General features: G+C 38.5%; 1 long non-coding RNA gene across 3 annotated transcripts in view; it reads left to right on the top strand.

The window, feature by feature from the left end:
• LOC144042823 (uncharacterized) overlaps window positions 1–25049 on the top strand; it is a 69613-nt gene that overhangs the window by 36015 nt on the left and 8549 nt on the right. For all 3 annotated transcript variants that reach the window (XR_013290985.1, XR_013290986.1, XR_013290984.1), the window contains 2 exons: window positions 417–518; window positions 12522–12586. This is a non-coding gene — a long non-coding RNA (uncharacterized LOC144042823). The remainder of the gene's footprint in view (window positions 1–416; window positions 519–12521; window positions 12587–25049) is intronic.

Here is a 25049-nt window from a genome sequence, read left to right as displayed (position 1 = left end):
ATTTGAGTCGATGAGCCTTGTGAGCTGTTGAGATGGCCTTCGGCCCAGCAGCCATTAAACACCCTCCATTAATTGAGACCTTTGCTCTATATAGTAAGGAGAAGCACTTTCTTCCTTGGGGCTTCGTAAACAGCAAACAAGTCCATCACACACACACACAAAAACAAAAAACAACCACATTCTTGTGCAATATGTTCTTAGGGCACTTTTACATGTGAAGCATTTACTGTTAAATTTTGAGGGCTCATTGTGACCCCCAAACATCTCTCACTCATACTAAATGAAGTACATTAAAGACTCCCATGTATTCTTTATTGGGAATATGCCTTCATTTACGAGGAAAGAGTCAAATTGCATATGACTGAGCTCTGTCTCTCTCTCTCTCTCTCTCTCTCTCTCTCTCTCTCGATTTTCAGTTGACAAAGGCTGATCTTGTTTCAGTTTTATTGCCTTCAGTGTGGGCACAACGGCACACAGCACATCTTCCAAGCCCGATTGGGTAGCAGCAGGACAAACTTGTAAGTATTCCCCTCAGCACTAATATGCAATACATGGAAGATATGTGTGTCCTTGTCTCAAAGGGTCACAAGAGGGCAATTGACTATTGCCTTGCAGGAATAATTACTTGAGACATTATATTAGATCCATAAAAGAAGCATCACTGGATGAGCCTCTTCAGTTGCTTTTGACCTTTCATTTGCAAAAGATTCATACTTATAAAACTTTTCTTTGTATTGCATAAATAATGATTACTTGTTGAGTCAGTGGCAGCCTTTAAGGCAATTCGGATGGAAAATATCTATTTAGTTTTTTTTCTGTGTCAAACTCTTATTGAGTTGTTTAATGGAATACATGTATTCCAGATGCAAGTTTTTTAAATATTTTTTTTATTCAACATATATTGATCAACAACAGTCAGTTGAATTAACAAATTGTTTTGATTACATCTTAGCTACCTGTCACTAAAATCAGTCATTTACATTACATAAATTGATTACATTTAACTTCTTATGTTGCAATAATTGACAGTCAAACAGTATTTAGCACGGTTTAGAATCAATTACCAAAAACTACAAATCCCAATTCCAAGGAAGTTGTGAGCAAATATAGTCCAACAGTTTAAGAACCTAATTTCTCAATGTACAATTGCGAGGAATACAAAGTTTCAGAGAATTCTAATTAATCGCTTCACGCAAGCTCCAAAGCTGAAAAACAACATTGACTGCCCATAACTTTCAATCCATTCGGTGGCATTGCATTAAAAAACATGGCATCATTTTGTAAAGGCTATTGCCGTGTCATCTTAGGAACGCTTGAGAAAACCAGTAACACAGTTTGTTGCTACATCTACAAATGCAACTCTACCATACAAAGTGAAAGACGCATGTCAACAACACAACCAAAAACGGCGCTGACTTCTGTGGGCCATCAGAGATGGATTGATACTAAGTGGAAAAGTGTGTTGTGGTCTGACGAGTCCACCTTTCAAATTGTTTTTGGAAATCATGGACAAAGCCATAGTGTATCAACAACACCCCTCAAAGTATTTTTCAGGGATGTCGCCTTTTACAAATAAGCCTCGGTGTTGTAACACATGCATAATGTAAGCCACATTATGCAAGTGTTACAACACCGAGGCTTAGATGTAAAAGAGTGTGAACCCTAGACTGGCCCGCCAGCAGTCCAGACTGGTCTCCCAATGAAAATGTGTGGCGCATTATGAAGCGCAAAATTTGACAATGGAAACCCCGTAGGCTACACCAAGCCAAAAGTTTCAACAAAGAATGTCCTCAGTTCCCAAACAAGGAAATTTGATGCCATCATACTCCTGTCCCAGATTTTTTTTAGAACATGTTGGAGGCGTTAAATTCAAAATTTCTGAAAATTTACCAAAAAACAACACAAATGATCAGTTTGACCATTAAATATGTTGTCTTTTTTTTTTAGCTTATTCGATTAATATAGGTTGAAAATGATTATCAAGTAATTGTATTATTTCTTTTTTTTTTTTTCATTTCCATTTTACACGACAACATCGTAACTTCATTGGAATTGGGGTTTGTATTTTTTTGCTCTTACAAGTTGAGACACGTTAAGCATGTTAAATATAGGGACAGCAGTGCACAGAAAAAGCTTCTGAAAGCACATATGAGCACAGTAACCCCCTGCATACCTTTCTTGACAATTATCTACGTCATGCCAGGATCCTGCACACAGCTGCAACTCACCAACCCTTTGCCTCCAAAACAATATTCAATTAACTACCGACGCATTATCAGCAAATATATTGATAAATGTGTCACTCACTACCAGAGTGGATGCTATCGCCCATCACTCGAAAGGACACAAGATTTGACTTTGACTTGAAGGTCAGTTGCCCTAATAACCAGGTTCAAGCACAATGATAGGTCCTAAGGATCTGTAAGTTGTCATTATCCGCTTGTTATTGGTGTGAATACTAGACTGCACCAACTTATCTCCCCAACACCCCAAAAGTGTGAGACGAAATTAACGTGTATATACAAATTGCAATTGTAATGACAATTTTATATGACAAAATAAGGCACAGTGACTTCATTTTCAGAGGCGCAACAGTACTGGGACAACTGAAATCATTTTAAATTCAAAAACAATTTTGAATACATGGACACAAATTCATCTCGAGATAAGGGGGATGCTTATTGTGGAACGAGTTGCACTCAAACTAATCCCATCTATTCAACAATTCTTTGCAAATCTTAAAGTAACATGCAAAGAACTAACAAAACAATAATTTGAATACCTCAATACAACAATATCGCAAGCAGATGTTACGTGACCATCTGTTGAAAGTTTATGGTGTGCATTGTCTTGTGTTCATGGGATCACCATCATTATAAAATATAAATACCTTCAAGCATGTGTTTCTCAATCTGTTCCATACAATAGTATCAGTATTAAACATAGCATTAAGCTTTAGCCATGCATTTTATTTTTTAACGTGTGTGACATTTTTATTTACACTACTCATAAAAAGATAAGGACATTTTTTGTACAACTTGCTGTTGTCTAACAGAGCTGAATAGCTAAAGTCACAACATGTGTGATCCATTAATCAACCCAGTACTGCATGTTTCCTGGCTCAATTAGTTTGTATTTAAACAGTCGTCTTCATGGTGTTGATCACATTTTGACATCACAAGACCTCTCGACCTAATAACAGGTTGTTCTCGGAGTAAAGTGGCTACTGCCGGGGTGTCAAACTCATTTTAATTCAGGGGCCACCTTCACCTAAATTTGATCTCCATTATTCCCATGACCTAACAAACTCTAAAAACAAGTCAAAATATGTCCTGGTTTGTTTGTTTTTTGACACAAATAATTACAAGTACATTCGGAAAATATTGCCATTTATTATATTCTTATTGCAGAGTAATCTAACATTTCTTTTAAAAAATGAGTCCATCAAATCCTGACTAAAAATTAATTTCAGTACTGTATGTAATTTTATTAGTCATCAGTGTGTCCTTCAGTGGACCGACCACTAATAGTATAGATTTGTGGGGAATTCTTTTTTTTTTTTTTTTAATCTACCAAAGTGTGACATCGGAGGTTTCAGTTTGACACCAGAGATTGATGTGCAAGTTTGGTGAGACGCTATCTAAAACAAAACTTTATTCCACATTTTAGGGGGGGGAAATGCCTTCAAACTTTACAGACATGTTTTTTTCTGGATTAAAAGGAGCCTGAAGAGCGTTCCACTTCAGAAGTTTCACATTAATTTTGCACTTCAACTAAGAAAACGTAACAAATAACCTTCACCAGAAGAGCATGTTATTGAGCTTGTGGGGAAGTCCACCAGCAATTGTCCTTAATCAAAAATGGCATTGACAAACCTTATATTAATGAAGATTTTTTTTTTTTTTTTTTGCCTGTGTTTTTTCAAACTTGCTAACAGTTTGGATGACTGTTTGCTTCATCTGCCCAGAGGACACAGTGGGCCAAATTTCCACAAAAAAACATATTTAAAAATTGTGGCCAACCATGGCTTTCTCTATCATGTTTTTTTTTTTTTTTATCTGTGCATGTGTAGTACATCTGAAAGAGATTCATGTTATGTTGTTTTGCTCCCTTGCTCTGTATGTGGACACGCATGTTGGCTTCAGTCTTATATGATGGATTTTATTTACATAAATTCCTTATATAATTGCATTGAGAGTGTTGTTGCTCAAACACTTTTGGAAGAGTTTTAAAACAATAATCTTTTTCTAATTAACAACAGAGACTTTCAGTGATTCTGCTATATACAGTATAAATCCTATCACCTGTTAGCAATTCATCAGTTCACCTATGGAATGTTGCATGCACACGTCATTTGCCCCGTTTCACAGCAGAATCAGCCAGTGTAAGCACGTTCAGTTGCCTGAAACTGATTTTCACTTCAGTGCATTCTGGTTTCATTTAGCCATTCCGCAGCATCGGAATCACAATTACGGTGTACATGTGACGCATTTGTTCTCCAATTTCCGTCTGGCCCCTATCCATCCCCTAACCATCTCCATGTTTTTTTTTTTTCTCATCTGCTGAGAGGCAATAAGGTCAAGGTTGCTTTGATTAAAGTGGGTTGCATCAGGAAGGGCATCTAGCATAAAAAAACAAAACATTTGCAAACAAATCAGGCAAGTGACACACTGTGGTGATTCCTGATGGGACGACTATCTATATTTATCTGTCAGATAAACAACCTAGAATAAAATGACTACAACTCCTGCTGCTGCATGTTGTTGAACATGATCAGTGGATATAAAGTCTACGCAGCCCTGTTGGAATATAACGTTTACGCGATGTAAAAAAAAATGAGACCAAGATGAAGCATTTCATTTTACACCTTAACATGAACAATTATACTGTATAGGTAAATAAACCAATAAAAGAAAATGATATGGAAAAGCTCCGAGCTTTTGTATATATCGATAAAAAAAATAAAAAAATTAACATTTTAAGGAGATTATTTTTGGTGTCCCTGTAGCTTAGAACAAACACAAACCGGAAGCTCTCCTGCCTCCGTATACTCCTTCGGAAACACGTCATGAGCTGTCGTACATAAGGTCCATTGGACAACCCTGCCATGGACAAGCAAGATTGTTAGCTTGCCAGATCGTTAGCTAGTACGTTAGTGAACGTAATAAACAGTTCAGTTTCCCTTAAGTGTCTCTGCTATGAGGATCGACACGCAGTGGTGTCAGACATACGGCCTGTGGGCCGGATCAGGCCCGCAAAGGGGTTTAATTCGGCCCGTGAGATGATTTTGTAAAGTTAAAAAAACATTTTGAAAAGTAATGTTGGACTAATTAATCACCCTGTCACAATCAAAGTATTCAAATTTGTAATTTCACAAGCACAAACAATTCTCAGATGAGTAAAGCAACTTCATTTAATAACTATGCAATCAAGCTACATCTACACAACTAACTGATTTAGTAATTGACTCACCTGATCTGAAGTAATTGCTACAAAATTGATATCTACCACGATGAGGATCCCAATTCCTCCATCTTGTTTTTTGCTCCTTTTATGGCTGTTTTCGGTTGCCTGGAGAATGCTCGATCCTTCTTTTGCACATTGTCGTTGTGGCATTATTGTCAAAGGCGTTTGCCGTTTACTCAAAGTAGTGGACGTGTTTTCTATCCTGCCTGAATGGCGGTGCTAACACCCATTTTGGAATGCGTAACGCCAACGTCCGGATCTCCATGATTTTACCGATCTGGCCCACTTTGGTAATATATTTTTACTCCATGTGGCCCCTGAGCTAATATGAGTTTGACACCCCTGGCGTAGAGTGAGGCTGTGGAGTATTGGAAAGACCCAAGCCAGCCCACCAACGGCTAATAAATAATCGTCGCTAAGTAGCAGGCCAGTTCTCAGTGGAGCCGTCCAACATACTATTGGCTTGCTCACGTGGTGTGACACCTGACGGAAGATGTATTATATGGGAGTTGTAGGCGTAGCTACATGGCTAACGGCACACTCTAGTAGTGCTAGAAATGGGCCACGGTTTGAGTACTAATAACTCACAATTGCAATGAATAGCCACAGATGAAATGAGGGTACTCAGTGCTTATTTCATGGGCGAGGGCCGACTTATCCAAGGGCCCCCAAGCCACTTTATCCAGTGCGGTATTTAGAAACAAATCATGAAAATGACTTCAATTTATAACTGAAATAGGAACAAATGTCACAAAGATTCTATTTGTTTAATGCCCATTGGATAAAGATCTTTTAATAAGCAACACAAATAGTGTGGATTTCAATTGTTTGCGCTATGCACTTTCTCTCTTCCGCTATAAGCGAAGTGCACATCTCGGAACACGCAGTGCATTGTGGGTAGGTGGGTGTTACCCTGCTACCAAACAGTAGTCAAGAGTAATGGAAAGCCATGGAGACTTAGATGATTCCAAGCACTTGAAAGTTGATCAATTTAAAGCGTTTTTGTTGTCGTCGTGGATTGCCTGTTACAACGAGGACTGCGTTCGGCAACAGACAGAAACGGAAAGACGAATGGCTGCCCTTGCATATGCTGCGTCGATCCAAAAATTACCCGTCTTATTGACAAAGGAGGAAGAGAGAGAGAGATGCTGTGAAAAATGACGACACGTCAATGTTAATCATTGGAGACAAAGTCATTTCTGACCCCTTGAAGACAAGTGACCATAGTTTGAAACTATGGCCATCTTTCTTCACTGAAGGAGTCAATTGGGGCTAGAAGCAGATTCTTAAAAGACCGTCACTCAATTAGTTTCGTTACACGTACGTTCGCTAGCAAGCTTCGTGATGCTCCCTCAGTTTCAGGATATTGACAAAATAAAATGTCCATTTTAGCTTCCTTTACACATTTCGCCCATAAAGAAAACCACCTTGCCCCACTTCTCTGCATTATGGCGGAACCTCAGTCAAATGACCCCGAAGTCATTTTTACTCTATTCTGGGGGAAATTCACCTTCAGGGTCATATAATGCATGTGATATTTAAAATTAACCTCATAGGAGACATTGTAATGGAAAATGTTATTATTCATATTGATTGCATTGTTTTGTCTATTCATTCCATTGATTTCATGTTATCAAATATGTGTTACTTTTGTCTTTAATTCACTTTGATTTATTGATCTTGGGTGAGCTTTGTCCGACCAATAAATCGCCCCATGCCTGGAAATGAACAATTTGACTCTTTGTGAGCATGAAATTCCTTTTAAGGAGGCAGGTTCCGAGTTCCCCTTCCAGGAGGCTGATATGGGATTAGGAAAATCTTCAAGGGGGAGTTTCTTTTGTTACATGTTTTTACATGACGCTGAATTGTTACTCTGACTTCTATGCTGTAAAGACAATTCTTGTCTCTTTGCTACTACACATTAAATGTTCAAGATCCAAATAAATCAGAGGTGTACGAATTAACAACGCTAAACTGTTACACCAAGTCTTTAACATAGGCCACTGTTTATTTAAAATAATTTGCCGTTGAGAGGGTCCCCCTCCGGCAAACACAATGTCACAGTATAATTACATTTAGACTGCAACAGTGGCAGAGCACAATATACAATGACGGAACGTACTGATCCTATTTTCCACCCCTCATTTGTAACTATACTTGCCTTCAAATCAAATGATGCAATACACGCTAGCAGCCTATTGCTTGACCTTACATTACACAAGATTTCCTTCCCTGATATTTGTCAAGTTTGCCCTTCAAGGGCATTGTTCTACAGTCCTCTCCAAAAGTATTGGAACGACAAGGTCAATTATTATTCGTTTTTATTGTCTGTGTTTTAGATCAAGAGATGAATATGAGACAAAAGTTCACAATTGCAGCTTTCGTTTGAAGCAACTCACTTCAATTGAGCAAGAGAGTTGGAAAATGTGACTGATGGGCGTTTGCAGTTGCTCAGGTGTTTTCTTTTAGAGCAGTGGTGTCCAAACTCGGTCCTCGGGGGCCGGTAGTCCCGCAGGTTTTGGATATTTCTCTCCTCCAACACAGCTGAAGCTCATCAGCAAGCTCTACTAAGCCTGATAACAATCCTGTTGATTGAAACAGGTGCGTTGGAGCAGGGAAACCTCCAAAACCTGCAGGACTACCGGCCCCCGAGGACCGAGTTTGGACACCACTGTTTTAGAGTGACTGCTTCGGGCTTTGGGCTTCACCTGTGAAAACTGCATTTGCTGTTTGTCACGGCTTGAGAAGGGAGGACCCAGATGCAGTGAGGTAGGAGTAGTGATGGGAAAATGAAGCATCATGAAGCAATGAGGCCTTCCATCCAAATGCTTCGCTCCTGGGCCGAAGCATCATGAGGCTTCATTTGCTCTATTGCGCCATCATGTGGACAATAAATGTCATGACAGACAGAGTGATTAAAATGATACCATAGATTTGATGGGGTCAAAAGGGCAGGGAGTTGTGATGTGAATGAATGTGCGTGTGGTACTTGAAAGAATGATTGCTCTATTTGTTTTTTAGACATTGACATATAAACAAGGAACACATTTCATTCATTTTTATTTAGGAAAACTAGCATTTCCAAAGTTTTGGGCTTCAAACGGTTTCTTCTTTTACATAGGATTTCTCCTGCTTTTGAAAATATTCTTTCGCAAGGGACGGACGGATGAGGTCGGGGTACAGAGAAAGGTTATTGCTAGTTTGTAGCGGTTTGGGTAAACATGTTTGTGCAGCTCCCAGTAGTCCAGGGGGTTTGACATCCTGCTTATGTTGGGTTCCCCCAGGTAAGTGTGGACCTCCACAGTCGCATCTGCGGTCTCACTCTGGGTCCTCCTCTGCATGACTGTGTGGTCCAATCACCGCCACAGTTTGTCACCTAAGACACAACAAACAGACTAACAGCCTACAGGCAGTTCTGGCTGCCCATCGTAGAGATGGGAGCAAAAGAATGCCTTATCCCACAATAATGCACTGCCGCTCATTTCCTATTGCTTAATTAACACCATTAGAATGTATCGAATATTTTTTATTTTTCTAGAGAAGAAGAAAAAGGGGAAAAAAAGAAGAATGTATCGAATATTACCTTGCTCCACAGGCTGGGAAGCTTCTGACGTGTCCGGTTGTGTTGATGAAGATGATGGGTTGGCGGAGGAGGAGGAGGAAGATGCCCTGTGCCGGATCACTGTCGCACATTCAGCTGTGAGCCTCCTCTCAGCCTCTTGTGGTTTATTGGGGCTCAAGAGTGTTCTCTTGGTACCAAAGTTCTTTAGAACAAAGTTTACACTTCACCTTTTAAGTAGAAGAAAGACATTAAAACGAGGGATACACTGTGTTGTCACAATAATTTACAATATATATTCACACTGGTTATTATAATTTGTACCTTTTTAGGAGAGATCTGCTCAAAATGATCCCAGACAGGGGATGTTCTCTTCTTTTTTGTTGTGGACTGGACATTGCAAAACGAATCCGATTGAATTGAGGTTTGAAGATGCGAGTTGTGTCAGTGTCACCTGTGAGCTCATTGTCGTCTCGGTGCGCCATTTTATGTCGAATCACCCGTGAAACTATGTGTTGGCGATGACGTACTGTAGGAAGCCCGTCTCGCGACGCTTTGGACGTAGCAGCGCGCGTTCCGAGGCTTCGGGCGTGGCCACAAGCGTTCCGAGGCTTTTGAACCAACGCGTAACCAACACATGCCTCGATGCGGGCTTTGCAGATTTTTTTTCCGGTTTACTCGGCACACGCATCAGCGCCTCGGCACAGTTGGGCACATCACTAGGTAGGAGAGCCACGGCAGGGAGGCGGATAACTTCGGTTTAATTGACCAACAAACGTAAACACAAAATCACGCACACAGGCGGACAAAAGTAAACACAAACTCACGCTCCTAGGCGGATAACAAACAAAAACAAAATCACGCACAGTGGCGGCAAAAAGGTAAGTCATGGGCAGCAGGAGAAATTCTTGTAGGCACGAATCCAGTCGGGTTAGGAGAGCGGCGTCTCGGAGTAATCACCCGACACTCCTTGCTGTGTTCGTCAGGCTTTTATCCAGGCCTGATTGAATGATGGGCAGCAGGTGTGTATGGCCGGGCTCCGCCCACCAGCTGTTTCTCCAGTGCCTGAAAAGGAAACAGAGCAGCTGACCCAAATCATGACACTGTTAAGCAAACATGAAAAACATACAGCTGTCTACGGGAAACACAAACCTTTTTGAAGCTGAGAGTTAGAGGCCAATACAACAATTGTCCTATAAAAGAAAGAAACTCCTGGCGTACTAAGCAACAGACATCGAACAGATCGGCCAATGGTATCGACAGCAGTTGATGAGCGAAACATGGAGTACTGTTATGAAACATCCAAAGACAACAATCAGCAAAATCAGTGCCAACCTCCACAGGGCAAGGGTGACGGCATCACAATCTACTGCAGCAACAGCATTAAGTCCATGAGGCCAGGCAGGAAAAGAAATCTGGAAAACAAAAGACCCCACAGCTTTACTTGTTATCGATGCTTTTCCAATGTGGAACCACCAGTATTTGTCTTCATGGTCCTCCTCCAAAGTCTCATTGAGAAATTCAATTGCTGCATGTTTTGCTGTAATATTTAGAACTGTAAAAGAAATGGAAACATGAAGAAAGAAAGTCAGTTTGCCACTATCAGCATATTTAAACACACAAAATGCTTTTTCATTGCTAATCTCGTTCATCATGAAAAACTGAAAACATTAAACTTAGTTAGATTTTACAACATCTTATTAAAATGTTATATAATTTCAGAGAACTGGCTCTTGTTATTACATTACAATTACATTACATTGCATTACAGCTGAAATCTAAAAATCTGAGTAATAAAAAATAAAAGAGTCATCCCTTTTTTAATTGAAGAATGTTATAAGGATTGTAAGGTCTAAACACTTGTTAGTAACACACATCAGTTTGAACATGATGTAAACAAAACTGTAACCTGTGTTTTTCACACAACAGATGACTTTGAATCCAACGCTCACCTAACGTTTACAACTTGAGCCGTGATTGGTTGTTACCTGAGCCCTTAACACGTAATGTCATTTTCAGTCAACAGCAAGTTGCAAAATGCCTTTTTAACCCATTAAAGCCTAAAGCGCCTGGCAAAACATGCCTCTAAAATCTTTAATTTCAGAACGCCTACACTACCTATAGGTTTAAAAGTGTTGGTGATTTTCATAAGAAGCGATTTTCGATTAAGAACGATTTTTGATTCAAAATGATTTGATTGACAATGATGTTTGCTTCAATCTATAGATGTGCAAGGAATTGTAATGATCTCCTCCAGTCTGACTCGCTAATGCTAATTAGCGCGGTTCTCGCGGCACTTTTATCACTTAAAAGAACGGCTCCACACTGTCCCAAATTTTTTTTATTGGAATAACTTGACCGTGACTTTTTCCTTCTACTCTCTAATGTGGCTACAACTTAACAGTATATCAGACCGCGTGGAACCACACTGCCTCTCAGTGGCCAAACCAGGTACAACATGAACAGCGCTCCAAATAAAGGCACACACAGACAAAGGCAAGACAGTATGAAATAATTTAAATAAAATCAATTTTGGGACATTTAAAATCAATTCTAAACCGTACTAAATGATAATCGATTTTTTTGGGCACTCCCCTATTAATTAACATGAAAAATATGAATATTGACCTTATCAAATTCATGATAGACAAAATGTTAGCTTTTTACTGCTGAAAATGGCAAAATTAGTAAAGTATCCCTACGTTAGCACTCAACATGCTGTTGCTGCTGAAATGTACCGCAGATGACAAGCTATGTTATCACCTGTCATGTGAGCAGACAAAGTACAACAGTGAGGATGCTGCCAAGAGAGCGCGTGTGCATCTGCAATGGTCCCTGCGGCTGCGGCTGTTCGTTCCACATAAAAACATTGCGCTTTTTGTCATGGCTGGGCCTTACAAAATAGCTACAACACAGCAGAAACCACAGCATGGCTATGATCTAAAAGCTGTGGCAAAGATGGAATGTTTAGTTGTTGCATAACTCAATTAAGGGAGATCAATTTGGTGAAGCGGACTTTTGACTGGTAAATTTGGAGGTTTGGGGGGCTTGGCTGACTTAATGTTCATGTATAAAAAAATAGTTTTGTGTCTTGAGTGTGCCATGCATACGAGCATGACTATTGCAATCAGATTTTGGTAGATTATATGACAAGACTTTGCTTAAGGTAATGAACTGTATGTGTACATATATCATGGTTTTAATGAATCATTACCACAGTCTAAAAACAGTTGGGTCAGTAACCCACCCAATTATGGATAAAAAAATGGACCGATTCACTTTATGGGTCAATTTGACCCAACTATCTGGGTTGTTTTATATAAAATGACCTATTTTTTTTTCTTTCTTTTTTTTTTTTTTTACCCAAATTGACACAAGTAGAGGATCGGTCCATTTTTTACCCATAGTTGTTTTTTTTTTTGTTTTTTTTTTAGATGAACCTGGCTACAGCTGTATTAAATGCAAACCAAATGTGGCTTTATGTTTCCCCATTCAGAATTCCAGATTCCTGGAGGAGCAGCAACTGCTTCCAACAATTTCCTCGAGGCAAAACATCTTCATGTGAGTTCCTTTTTTTTAAAAGAACATATTTTTCGTTTTGGAAGTGGTCCGGTTTTAAATCTAGGAATTTGAAAAGAAATTTCTTTCATGTTTGTGTAATCAAGTTTGTGTGTGGGACAGAAAATGTTTTGCGACTGCAACATGTTCAGTATATATTCCAGAATATAATTGTTTTTTGCACCTGTCATGAAGATATGACACGCAGAATTTACCAGAGAAGATGGGAAGAGAGGAATGTAAAAAAAAAAAAAAGTATTAAAAGTAGATTAAACATCGGAATTGGGCCTTGACATTTAACATGCTTCTCATTACAGATTTTTTCTTAATGGGAGCAAGTTTATATGTGCGTGTGTAAATCATCCCAATAAAATGTAAATTAAAACCAGCATGGGCTACAGAGGGCAGTACATGTGTTTACGGCACATCTGCTTATTTGGTACATTTGTACACCCTTTGAACAAATACCAACAATTGAAATAATTGAAAATGTCCGAGCTTGTCACCATATGTTGCTGGCGCATGTGTTTTAACAGAGGCATCAAACAGCTCGGCTCTGGATACAATTGTGTGTTGGGATCTCTTTTGAAAAGTGAACAAGTCCATCATTCTCAGGGTTTGTATGCATGGGAATGAAAGGCCTTTTAAGAGAAAGATGAAGAGGAGTCGCTTTGTCTCTCTGATCTCTTAACAACCTTTTTTATGATTTTTTTTTTTGTGCCATTCAGTTTCACAACTTCTTTTGCGGCGTTAATACAAAATAAATGGAAAAAGGACAAAAAAAGGGTGATATTATCAATTAATCGAGATGGTCTTGAACAGTAGCTGTACTAATTCATAGTACCCTTTTCTGAGATTTGTGTGTGTGTGTCTCAGATGGCACCTGTGGGGAATAGATTATGGTTAGCCTCTCACCCTTGCAGCTACAAGGCAAGAATTGTTCCCTCAGCAGATTACTGTGGCATTTGAAGTCATGCTTCCAGAAGACATGTGACTCTCGTTTGGTTGAGGAAGAAGACTCTTATTGTAGGCTACTCGACTGTCTGTCTTTCCACACACATGGACAGAATTGTTGATACCCCCTGTTACTCGAATCTGTCAAATAAGCAAAAGTTTATGGAATACTAACCGGTGAAAATCCGACATTGCTTTGGTATTGTGGCTCGACCAAAAATAATAATAATACTAATTCGAAACAGACCTGGACAAAAATGATGGTATCCCTAGAAAAGAATAATTTAACCACATGGGCATGTTCAACCAAGATGTGTCGTCAAACTTGTAAGCAGTCACTCGGTCTCTTTAACAATAAGCAAGTGGTCACTGTGCAGTTTGACAACATGTGTACTTCACTAAACATGGCGCATAGGATGCGAAAAATGACAAACAAGCACGTTAAAGCACCATCTCCAAGCAACTTGATGTTCTCGTAGCTTCAGAAACATAACATCTATGGGAGGGAATGTAAGCTAACCTCCCAGGACGTGGCCATATTTGGAAAATTGTTGCCATTCATGTTATCCACCTCTTTTAAATTTCCCATCAAAAGAGCCCAGAAGTACCACAAAAGAAATTATCCACAGGTTCCCTTACGGGATGATGATAAAGGCCATTAAATCGGTTCCAAAAAGCCATATTTTTATTTTATTTATTTAGCAGCATGATGTGGTGTCTTGCATAAGAATATTTTATCATTTGTAACAACTTGTTCTGTCACATGGCAGGAAACAGTGAGTTGGAAAAGTAACTTTATAATGTGGAATCCGGAATTAACTTTTAATTCTAATTCTAATTGATATCAGTGATCTGAACAGGCAGGAAAAACAACACAGGACAAAATATTCCCCATAAAAACTCAAATGTTTATTTAATGTTAGTATTATCCTGCAATATTAATGGCACCCTTAAGATGCGTTGTAAGGACCAAAATCTAGCCTTAATTCAATTGCATTTAATCACGGGGGAGATCCCACATTAAAAAGAAACAATTGTTTTACATCAACTCATGTGTGCCACAATTATTAGCACGCCTGATATTAATACTTTGTACAACAGCACCTAATCTTCTCCTATAATGTTTCAAATGATGGGAGAACACAGAAAGAGGGATCTTCGACCATTCCTCTGTAACGATTTCCGGAATAACCGGATAGTGGATCCCACAAACACAGAGACACAAAGGGTGTGGATCGACAAATGTAATAGTACACAACGGAATTCTACGACACAAAGCGCTGGACGAAGCCAGGAGAAAAACGGTTAACAAAAGTCACTTGCAAGGTACGCAAGGAAAATAAAAAAACACCCGAGGGCTGTTGAAACGCGAATAAGAAAAATCAAAATGCAAAACGAGCTATACAAAGCGGACAAATTAAAAGCGACGTGGGAAAAACAACACATGAATACCAATCACTCAAGCGTAAAGCTGAGGGAACACAAAACTACGGAGCAAAAAAAGCGTGGTTAACAAGCACTTAGGCAATAAGCCGAGGAAACAACAACATAAAACTGCGTGTCAAAAGACTCACGTGACAAACAAGAAACGAAGTTAGAACTTAGAGATGGGAATTTGGAACATGAAGTTAGAATAAAGCTCTTGGTCGAGGACGTCGCAAGGTCAATACTCCGACGAGGAGTGTCAGCAGGTCCAGTCCTTATAAAGCGTTAATTTGGGAATGAGAAACAGGTGCGGCACAGGAGGACATGCCCGTCTACTCAATCAGAGACTGAAAAAAAAAAAAAAAAGCACAACCATAACATCCTCTGTGTAATCACCATTTCTACATTTTCAGTATGAGAGTATGCTTCTGCAAATAAAAATGTTGTTTTATTTTAACTCTACCAGGGGTGCCAATAATTATGGAGGCCATTTTACATGCATTGTAATTTGGGGCGCAATGCTGTGGCATAACTCATTTGAACAGCCCATGACAGGAATAAGACTCAAATTGCCGTGCTTAGTGTATGATGCTCGTGTTCATAGATGAAACTTCTGAAATCAGTTAACTGATATCTGACAGGCAGTTGCGCATGCTGACAAACGATCATGCTATTAAAGTTCTGTCCCACAAAATTTGATGTACAGTGTTACCTCGCTATATCGCGGTTCACCTTTTGCGTTTTTTCTTTACAGTAATGCACCTATTTTATAAAATGTATGAAGTTTTGAACATTGAGAATGTTTAAACAAGAGAGAAATGTGAAAAACATGCAAATGCATCGATGAGAAAAGTATATAAACTGTGTAGTGAGGGGTTTTAGAGCCTTAAAACATTTATAATAAATGTAAAACAAAAAGCTATCTACTTGGCGAATTTCATTTATTGCGGGTATTTTTTGGACGCTAACCCCAGCGGAAAACACAAAGAGGATTGTGTTTCCCCACTATCATCACTTTAAAACCTTTAGAAGAAAATCACGAGGGGAAAAATGACAAACTGCTGTTCTCCACTTCTGTGTATTAATGACCTGGTGCATGTTTTAACCAGAGTCACATGACGCTGCCAATCAAAAGATGCACTGTTGATGCAGTCAAACAGTAATAATTTGAGCTGTCAAACAATTAAAAAAAAGTTACATCTTAGAATTTTGATTAATCACTTAATTAAAAAGGCTTTTTTTCCAACATTTTTTAATTAATTAATTTAAAGAGCACCTGTTATGTATTAATTCTTTCGACATTTTATGTTATGAGGACGTCTTCAACATGTTTTGATCTACAGCACAAACTCCTCCTCCTCTTTTTCTAAGCAGTTAATTACTTGCATAATTTTAAATGAGGGGAAAATGACCCCAATTGTTTGACATGAAAGAATATTCTGAAAGTCCTACGCAAACATTTATTAAATGCTTTTCTTTAACGCATGTAGTTATGTTTATTACTCAAACACGTGTGCTACCTTTAACGTAACCATCCGCTGTCAGATAAAGGATAATCTGCAGTCAAAATTAATAGTGTGCTTAATCTGCATTAATGCGATAATTTTTGGTGACTAATTAATTAATTAATGCTTTGATTTTGACAGCACTAGTAATAATGTCAGTTCCTCTAAAATATTTATTTTCTAATTGAAAGAACAGAGAACAGATTATTTTTGCTTACACCAAATGTAAAAATTCCTTTAGCAACGAATATAATGAACATGTGTGTTGACTTTCTATGCCTTATATAACAACGCTCTATAATAATATTGACAATCACAAAGAGGAAGAGTGGATAGCATGTCTGCCATGCAGTCAGGAGATCCAGGTTTGAATCTCCGTCAGAACATCTCAACTGTAATAGATTTACTGTGTTTATGGTTTGTTAGTTATTTATTTATTTATATATTATTCATTTATTTCGTTGGCATAATCTTTCTAACTGCATGGTTTATTATTTTGGATTTTTAAGTCACTAAACACAGCCTGTTGTGGCAGAGGCCTTTTCATATCCACTTGTAACGAAATAAAAATGTATCTAAACCAAGAGTGCTGTAAGCAAGTGATGTGAAGCAACCTTAAAATATTTTAGTAACATTAAAAACATAATGTAATAATGTTACATTTCCACATGGACAAGTAGAAGAAACAGCCGCCGGTCAAAAGCAATGCAAACCATCAGGCACAATTTTGAAAGCCTGGCATTCATGGGAGAGACTTCAATCATTGTCTCGTCAGACCAGAGAATATTCTTTTTCATGGAGAAAGTTCTCCTTTAGGCAAAATCCAGGTGGGTTGTCATGTGCCTTATTGTTAACTCATTTATCCCAGCCATTTTTACTGAAGCAACCCTCCTCACTCCCGGCTGTTTTACTGGATTTTGGCTGATTTTGCAAGGCTCACAGAATATTGTGTTCTATTGTTAAAAAAACGTGGATCAAAAGAAAGATTAGATTCTCTTCTTTCATCAGGAAAAAAAGTATATTTCTATCTGTTTCAGTTTTGCAGCAATTAGCATTAGAATATAGCTAAGTTTCATCGTTAGTCACAAATTTGTTTAAAACACTGTGGGGGGGGGGGTTGCAACATGGCCCTGGTTGATCTCTTATACTCTGCTGCCACCTGCTGGCCATTTTTGTAATAACTACCATTGCTTCAACCATTCTCTTCAGTTCAGTGGCTGCATCAAAGCTCTACCATAAAAAAAACAACATAAATACGTCTTTGGGAGCATGGTAATATTTAAAATAGAATGTATTTATACGTTTTTGGGAGCAAATTAGTTAATTTCGTCAACGAAAACTAAACCGGACTAAAACTAGACTAGACTAAAACCCTCATTAATAAACAATAACTGGGATACATCAGTATTGATTTGCGTTGACTACTGAAAACGGGGCATCACAAAAACATACTTCACTTAATAAAAAACTGGACTAAAATCTATGGACATTTTAGTAATTAACAAAAACGAGACAAACATTATATGATTTAAAAAAAAATCTTGTCTCTGCTAATCTGTTTTGTGACACACAGTGACACGCCCCCTTTCAAATCTGCAGCTAGCAAGTGCAACATGCACAAACATATGGGCCAGACAAGAGGTGGATTCACGGTGAAAAGTAAAAAAAAAAAAGAAAAAAAAAAGGAAATTATAGTTATAATTTAACATTAATCCACGGCTATAACGTTCCAACAATAATGTTAATCTGACCACTAACGTAATTTACTTACTAAAGAAAAACAAGATGAGGTTGACTAACTGATATATAAACTAAATAGCGTGACTGAAATGAGACTAAAACTGAGACTAAATTTAAAAATGTCAGATAAAATTAACGCCACCAAACAGTACAGGCCAGATTGATGGAGTGCCCTTCTGGAAGGTTTTCCTCTCTGCAAAGAACCGCTGGAGCTCTGACAGATTACCCATCGGGTTCTTGGTCATCTCCTTGAAGTCACCCTTCTCTCCCGATTGCTCAGTTGAGACAGGCAGCAAGCTCTAGGAAGAGTCTTAATAGTTTAGAATTTCTTCCACTTTACTTGGGCCCCCAAGTGTCTTATCTAAAGCCAACAGTCTCCAGCTTGGGTTTTAAATTGGACAGTGATTTTAAATTGGACCGACAACTTGGTGCTGTTGTTAAATTTCATTTTAGGCAGCTGGCCAAGGTCAAGCCTCTCCTTTCTCAACAACACTTAGAAACAGTAACCCATGCTTTCATCACATCTCGGCTGGATAATGTACTTTATTTTGGGGTCAGCCAGCTCTCCCTCAAAGTTGGTCCGAAATGCTATTCCTCGCCTCCAAACTGGAGCTCGTATGAGGGAGCATAAAACTCGCTTCACTGGCTCCCTGTACACTTCAGACTTCTTTTGAAGATTATTTTCTTTTATTTGCTTTCAAATCTTTAATCTTGCCAAGACTGTACAACACCGAGCTCCTCCGTCCCTACACGCCTGCACGGCGCCTCAGGTCAGCGGACCAGACGCTACTGGAAGTATTGTGGACTAAGCGGAGGCTCAATAGGGGATCGAGCCTTTTCCGTTGCTGGTCCCTCCCTTTGGAATGATCTCCCATTAAATTATAGGCAAGCCCCCTTTCTGTACATTTTAAAAACTCTCTCCTTTGCCTTTTGAACTGTCCTTGTTATTGTATGACTGATTCTGACTCCATGGACAAGCACTTTGGTGCACCGAATTTCCAGCCACCGAAAATATTTGGCTGAAATAAAATTGCATCCGAAAAAATATGGCTAAAATAGGATGTTGTTAAAAAAAACTGGGTTCCGAAGTGTTCGGTTTAGGTGAACGGTATGGGATTTTTTAATAGGTTTTAGGTGAACTGATGAATACACACATACACACACTCACCCACATACAAAATAAAAAAATAAAAAATAAAAAAATATGTATAAAAAAAAAAAAAAGAGAGAGCAATGATGATGACATGTCAAATCGGTAAAATTACCGAATGAACAATACTGAGCTCTCCAGAAAAAAAAAACTGCTGCAAGCCAGCGTATGTCTGAATTAAACGGCAAACGCCAGGTGAGCGTTCCGCCTCGGTGGCGTTTCACTATGTGAGAGATCAATATACGCTGCCGCGTTACGGCAACATAAATATTAGATATTTTAAAATCGCTAGCTCCAGTGATGTAATAAGTCACTGTTAATTCACGAGCAGCAGCCGAAGCTAGCGTCTTGAGGCTAACCCGGTCGATGCTATTCAAATCAGCGGCGAGGAATAACGGCAATGGCACAAAGACACGGACACCACGGATACCAAAGTTTCTCACAACGAGCAGCCAACAGGCGAGTTTCTAGTCGTTGCTGGTTAAAAATCAAACGCAAATGCAGTTCTCCTGTTGGCTTGGCGGAAAAAAGATGGAAGGGGAAGTCTTGGTGGCCTTAAACTCATTCAACAGCGCCCCCTCCTGGAAGGTTTAGTGGCATTTGTTTGCGAATCTGCCAGCGCTCTGCGGAATATTAGTGGCAAAAGTCGCGGATATTTTTTGGTAATTGAAGAAATGTTTCTTTGTATGTGTAAAACATGCTGTATTTGTTTCTGGAGCAGGATGTATTTGTTTGATAGCTACAGTCCTTATGTGCAAAACAAAATGCATTGGTTTGTGAATGATGTTTTGTATTTGCAAAACACACCGAGTTTGTGAATTGCTGGGTGTGAGTAAATCACGTTCTGTGCGTTTGTGGGGTTTTGGCATGATATTAACCCCATAAGTGTGTGTGTGTGTGTGCGTGTGTATGCTTGTGGTTATTCTCATTCATCCAGTTTTCTCATTCATCCAGCTCATTTATTTCTCAATCGTTACGGTAGTAATACGTGTCGAAAATGTGGAGTGGACTGTAGGTAATGGTGAATTTGATTTATATTAAACATTGCTTCTTCTTTTTTGATACTTGTTTGATATTTGATGATTTTTTTTCCCGGCGTTTTGGTTTTCGGCTAAGCGTTTCTTATTTTTGGTTTCGGCCAAAAGATTTTCATTTCTGTGTATCCCTACTTTGATTGCAGAAATGGTTGTTTTAAAGCACTCTAAAAATTAAGTTGAGTTGAGGAGAGATCACAGCTGCAACTACCAAAACTGATTTTACTGCAGCCTGGTATAATGGCCCCCGGTAACCCTTACACCGGCCGGGCCCGGCCCAGCCCACCGAGAAACTTCCAGATACTACTGATGGGCCACTCCGGGCCTGGCTTGACTGAAAAAAGCTAAGGAGCGTTGCCTGAGACATTAATGCCATCAAAACAATGTGCTCCCATAGATTTGCCAACAAAAAAATGCTGAATTAGTGAATAATATCGCTTATCTTAAAAAAAACAAAAAAAAAACGTTTTTTTTTTCCCAGATTAAACCGATGTGAACAGCAACATTTCCTCTCTATTGTCATCGGTTTTACATCATGACATCTACTGAACTGAAAAAGGAATGAGGCTATTTTGATAACATAAGGAGTCAAAAGTACTCACATCAGTTTTCAAATGCCGCACGAAAAAAGTAAAACGCTATCAGAAGAAGAAAAAAAATACGCAAGATGCCTGATAACTTTACAAAGTATTTGTACTTCATTACTTTAAACCACTGGGTACATTAAATGTGCAAAAGTCTTGGGCCGCCACTGGCTTTGTACAGGAGTGGCACAAAGTGACATTCTTGGCAGAAAATGAAATATCAAGATGCCGAACTTTAGCATTCCTATCAGAGGCAGGTTTACTAATTAGGGAGCAATTATTGAGTGTGTTTTGTAGAGAGAGGCAAGAGGGTGATATGAAAGTAAGGGGCAAACAGATGGTCTATTGTTGCCGTCTGGGGGGGCGGGGGGCACATGGACTCAGTGTGTCTTATCATGAGAGTTACATAAAACGGAACTCAACTCACTCGAATGTGCAGATGTTATGGGGGAAAACAAACATTCCCAGCTTTAAGTAGTACTTTGAAAAGCAGCTTTGTTGTTAATCAGAAATGTAACACGAATCCTTGATACATAATCTGTGAATAATTAAGTGTAACGCTGCTGAGACAGAAGTTACTTGAACGCTGCAGTCACTATGAGTTGAGTTTATTTATTTGGGAATACAGTAGAATCTGGAATTTATTCAGAAGCGGTATATTGTATGAATCAAATGACTGATGCGCAGCACTTCAAATGACCTGACTTTCATGCAGAATGTGAAGCCTGAAACGATGTGCGTCTGACTGTACCTTTTGATTGACTGTCGACCAATCCAGTCCAGTCTATTAGCCTGCCTGAAGTCAGCTGGGAAAGGCTTCGGCGACCGGCGACCCTGAACGGCTATATGTAGACAGATATGGATGGATGTGCACAGTTCAAACTGTCAAAATCAGAACATATTTAACAACAGGGAATGTTTTAACTCATACAAGTGGGGGGGGGGAAAGCTACTTTCCAAGAACAACTACGGCCACCATTTGAGTAGGAGACCAAGCTATTTTCATTGGTACGCCTTTTTGCTCCAATCTGTACTGAAGCGTGCAGCACATTTTCTTCATTTTTTAAAATGTTGACAATTACAGGCATTTTATGGTTACAAAACAAAATTGTAACCGTAAACAGTTAAAAAAAAGCTATTTGCCTTGCAAAACTCAATTTATTCGTATGTAATAAGATGATGATGCGTAAATACAGTTATATGGTTTGACAGTCCTAACGGTCCCTCAACTTCAATGTGGCCTGCGACAAAAACTCATTCATTAACTCATTCACTGCCATTGACGGTTATAGACGTCAAAAATTAATTTGAGCTATTTCTATTAGTTTGACATATTTTCCCACTTGTTAACAAGAGTATCAAAACCTAGAATTTTTTTATTGTACATTTAGAACAAATATAACATTTGTGATTAATCGTGAGTTAACTAGTAAAGTCATGTGAAAAAAAATGTAATCGCCTGACGGCCCTAATTTTTGGTAATCTTTTCTATTCTTTTAAATCGCGTCAGGCAATTAACAATTTTTTAATTTTAATTAATCGCATGACTTCAATAGTTAACTCATTATTCGTCATGAATTGTATATCTGTTCTAAATGTACAAAAAAATATATAGGATTTCATACTCTTGTTGATAAAAGTGTTAAAAATTTTAAACTAATACAAATAATTCATTTGAATTATTTCTGTCTATAGCCGTCAATGGCAGTGAATGAATTAATGGCATTAATGAATTCAAAGCTCACAAACAATTCAATCCACCAAGGTTTTGTGCGCATTGCTTCAATATAGTTGGGTTTTATTTAGTTTTCAATTGATTTGTTGAACACTGGTACAATACCTGCGCAAATGTGCCAAAGTTAGCATACAGCTAATTTACATTCAAAGTCCCTTAGCGCGTTAACATATAGATCACACGTTGACATTTAATCAACAGTCTAAAAACACTGATAGGGCAACATTAAGGTGCTTCAAATGTGGAGATAAGTCACTGCACACTTTTACAAATCTTAATGTGGCTTAGACTATACTGATTCTCCATTTTAACCATCTCCAATACAAAGCAACTTTCATCATTGCAAGTACAAAGCACAAAAGTGACCCATCTTATGACTGATTCTTGGAGCCACAGGATGAAAGAAACCACCATGTGGCGTAAATCTCCTCTCCCATTATCTCATTTAACATTCACTGGCTTAGCCTGTTTCCGTCTTAATAGAACAATTGGAGCAGCATTACCAACGGCTCATCCTTGTGATCCTGTTTCCCCGGGGTCCACCTTGTCTTCCAAATGTAGGTCGACCATGAGGTAGCAGGCCAGTTGTTTGTTCAATTTTTTTTTGATCAAGACCAACTATCGACTCGGGCGCTATCCGGAAAATAAGGCTGTACTGGCTTGTATTAACGAGAATACGGTCTCAAACGCAAATAATAACACTTCAACATACTTTGTAGTCTGTAATCTTGGTGAACCATCCTGCACACTTCTTTTGGGATTTTTTCTTCTACACAATTTATGGTGATTCCTCAACAGTGATGCCAGTAACACATTACTTAGCGGCCATTTTGAAGAACTAAACTACCAGAAGGTATCTAACACATTACTATTTCTACTATTGTTGTCTAATTAGAGAGACAGTGGGTAGAAGTTAATGAGATCTAGTGGTGAACTAATAGAATGGAATGAGCATACTGTATATTGGAATGATAGTTAGCAAATATTGAGATAAAAGAGAAACACCCTTGACACACCCTCGTATTAACCAATGGGCACACAAAAACAACATTTTGGATCATAAAAGATTTTTTATTTTATTTCTTTGAAACCGTGAAGCATTATGGATGAGGTTATCTACGCCCGATTGTCTGGGGGGGAGGGACGTCACGTTTTCAGCACACATAACTAATGACGGTCACGGTTTCGAGCTGGAAAAATACAGTCCCTTTGCTGAGTTTGTGACAGGTAAAGTTGTTTATTTGACTTTTTTATTAAAAACCTTATCCTTTGGCAAATCAAGTTGTCTTTTTTTTTTTTAAGTGGAATTGTCGGCCCCTGCTGAAAAGGCTGTGCAATTGATCGAAATTCAATTACAATTTCAATTATTACACTCCACAATTACAAAATTGGCATAGTCGTAAACAAAAATGAAAAAGATTATTAATACTAATTTTGAGTTGTTTAAATGTATACATTTGCATTAAAAAAAATGTAAATAAATAATTTAATAAATTTGGTTTGGTCCAAAAGAAACTTGCAAAATTAGTGTTTCAAAGAAATATATTTGTCTTAATATTTTTTTACGTTTAAACATTTTCTTGTTTGCACCAAAAAACAAATGATCGCCCTAATCGTGATTTCAATTATTACCAAATTAATCGTGACGAATATTTTCTTCATAATTGAGCAGCCCTAGCTGTGAGCAACTAATAAAGTAACTTTTATCAGTAAAGTAGCTAAGTTACTTTTAAAATGAAGTAATCGGTTAAGTTACTTTTTCAAGGTAACTGTGGCAACACTGTTCCTCAAATAGTAGCCTATTTTTAGCAATAGTATTTTTTCTAGTATCTAGTAATTTATTGTACCTATTGATTTGAAAAGTACGAGTCATCCTACTTGGGGGCATTTTTTTAGAGCAGTATTATCTATGAAGGATGATTTCATATAAAATGTCTCGTGTCTTTTGGCTACACAGCGGCAAAAGTACATCCTGTTTATTTTACTGAAGTCTTGTCATGACATGGTACACTTTTTTCACGCCCTATTTGTTTTATTGGCAGAGCAGAGAGGTGCTATATGGATGTTAATGCAGCATTCCGGATAACTGCTACGAAATAAAATTGCAAGAACTCTTGACACGTTCGAAAAAGGGAAAATTCACGTACGCCATGTAGTGCTCTGACTACATGCAAGCTGTAATACCTTGATAGTCTTCAGGGTTTCATGTGACACTGCATCGATTAACGACACCCCCAGTGTCAGATGTAGCAAAGCAGCCCCACACAATTTGCTCTTTGCACACGCAGTAAAGGTCAAATGGTTGTTAGAAAAGCAGGTGTATCAACCAATTTTCTAAA

The sequence above is a fragment of the Vanacampus margaritifer genome, chromosome 2 (genome assembly GCF_051991255.1).
Source record: "Vanacampus margaritifer isolate UIUO_Vmar chromosome 2, RoL_Vmar_1.0, whole genome shotgun sequence".
NCBI classification, from domain to species: Eukaryota; Metazoa; Chordata; class Actinopteri; order Syngnathiformes; family Syngnathidae; genus Vanacampus; species Vanacampus margaritifer.
Note: the sequence above shows the minus strand (reverse complement) of the source record. Positions and strands in the feature narration are given on the sequence as shown.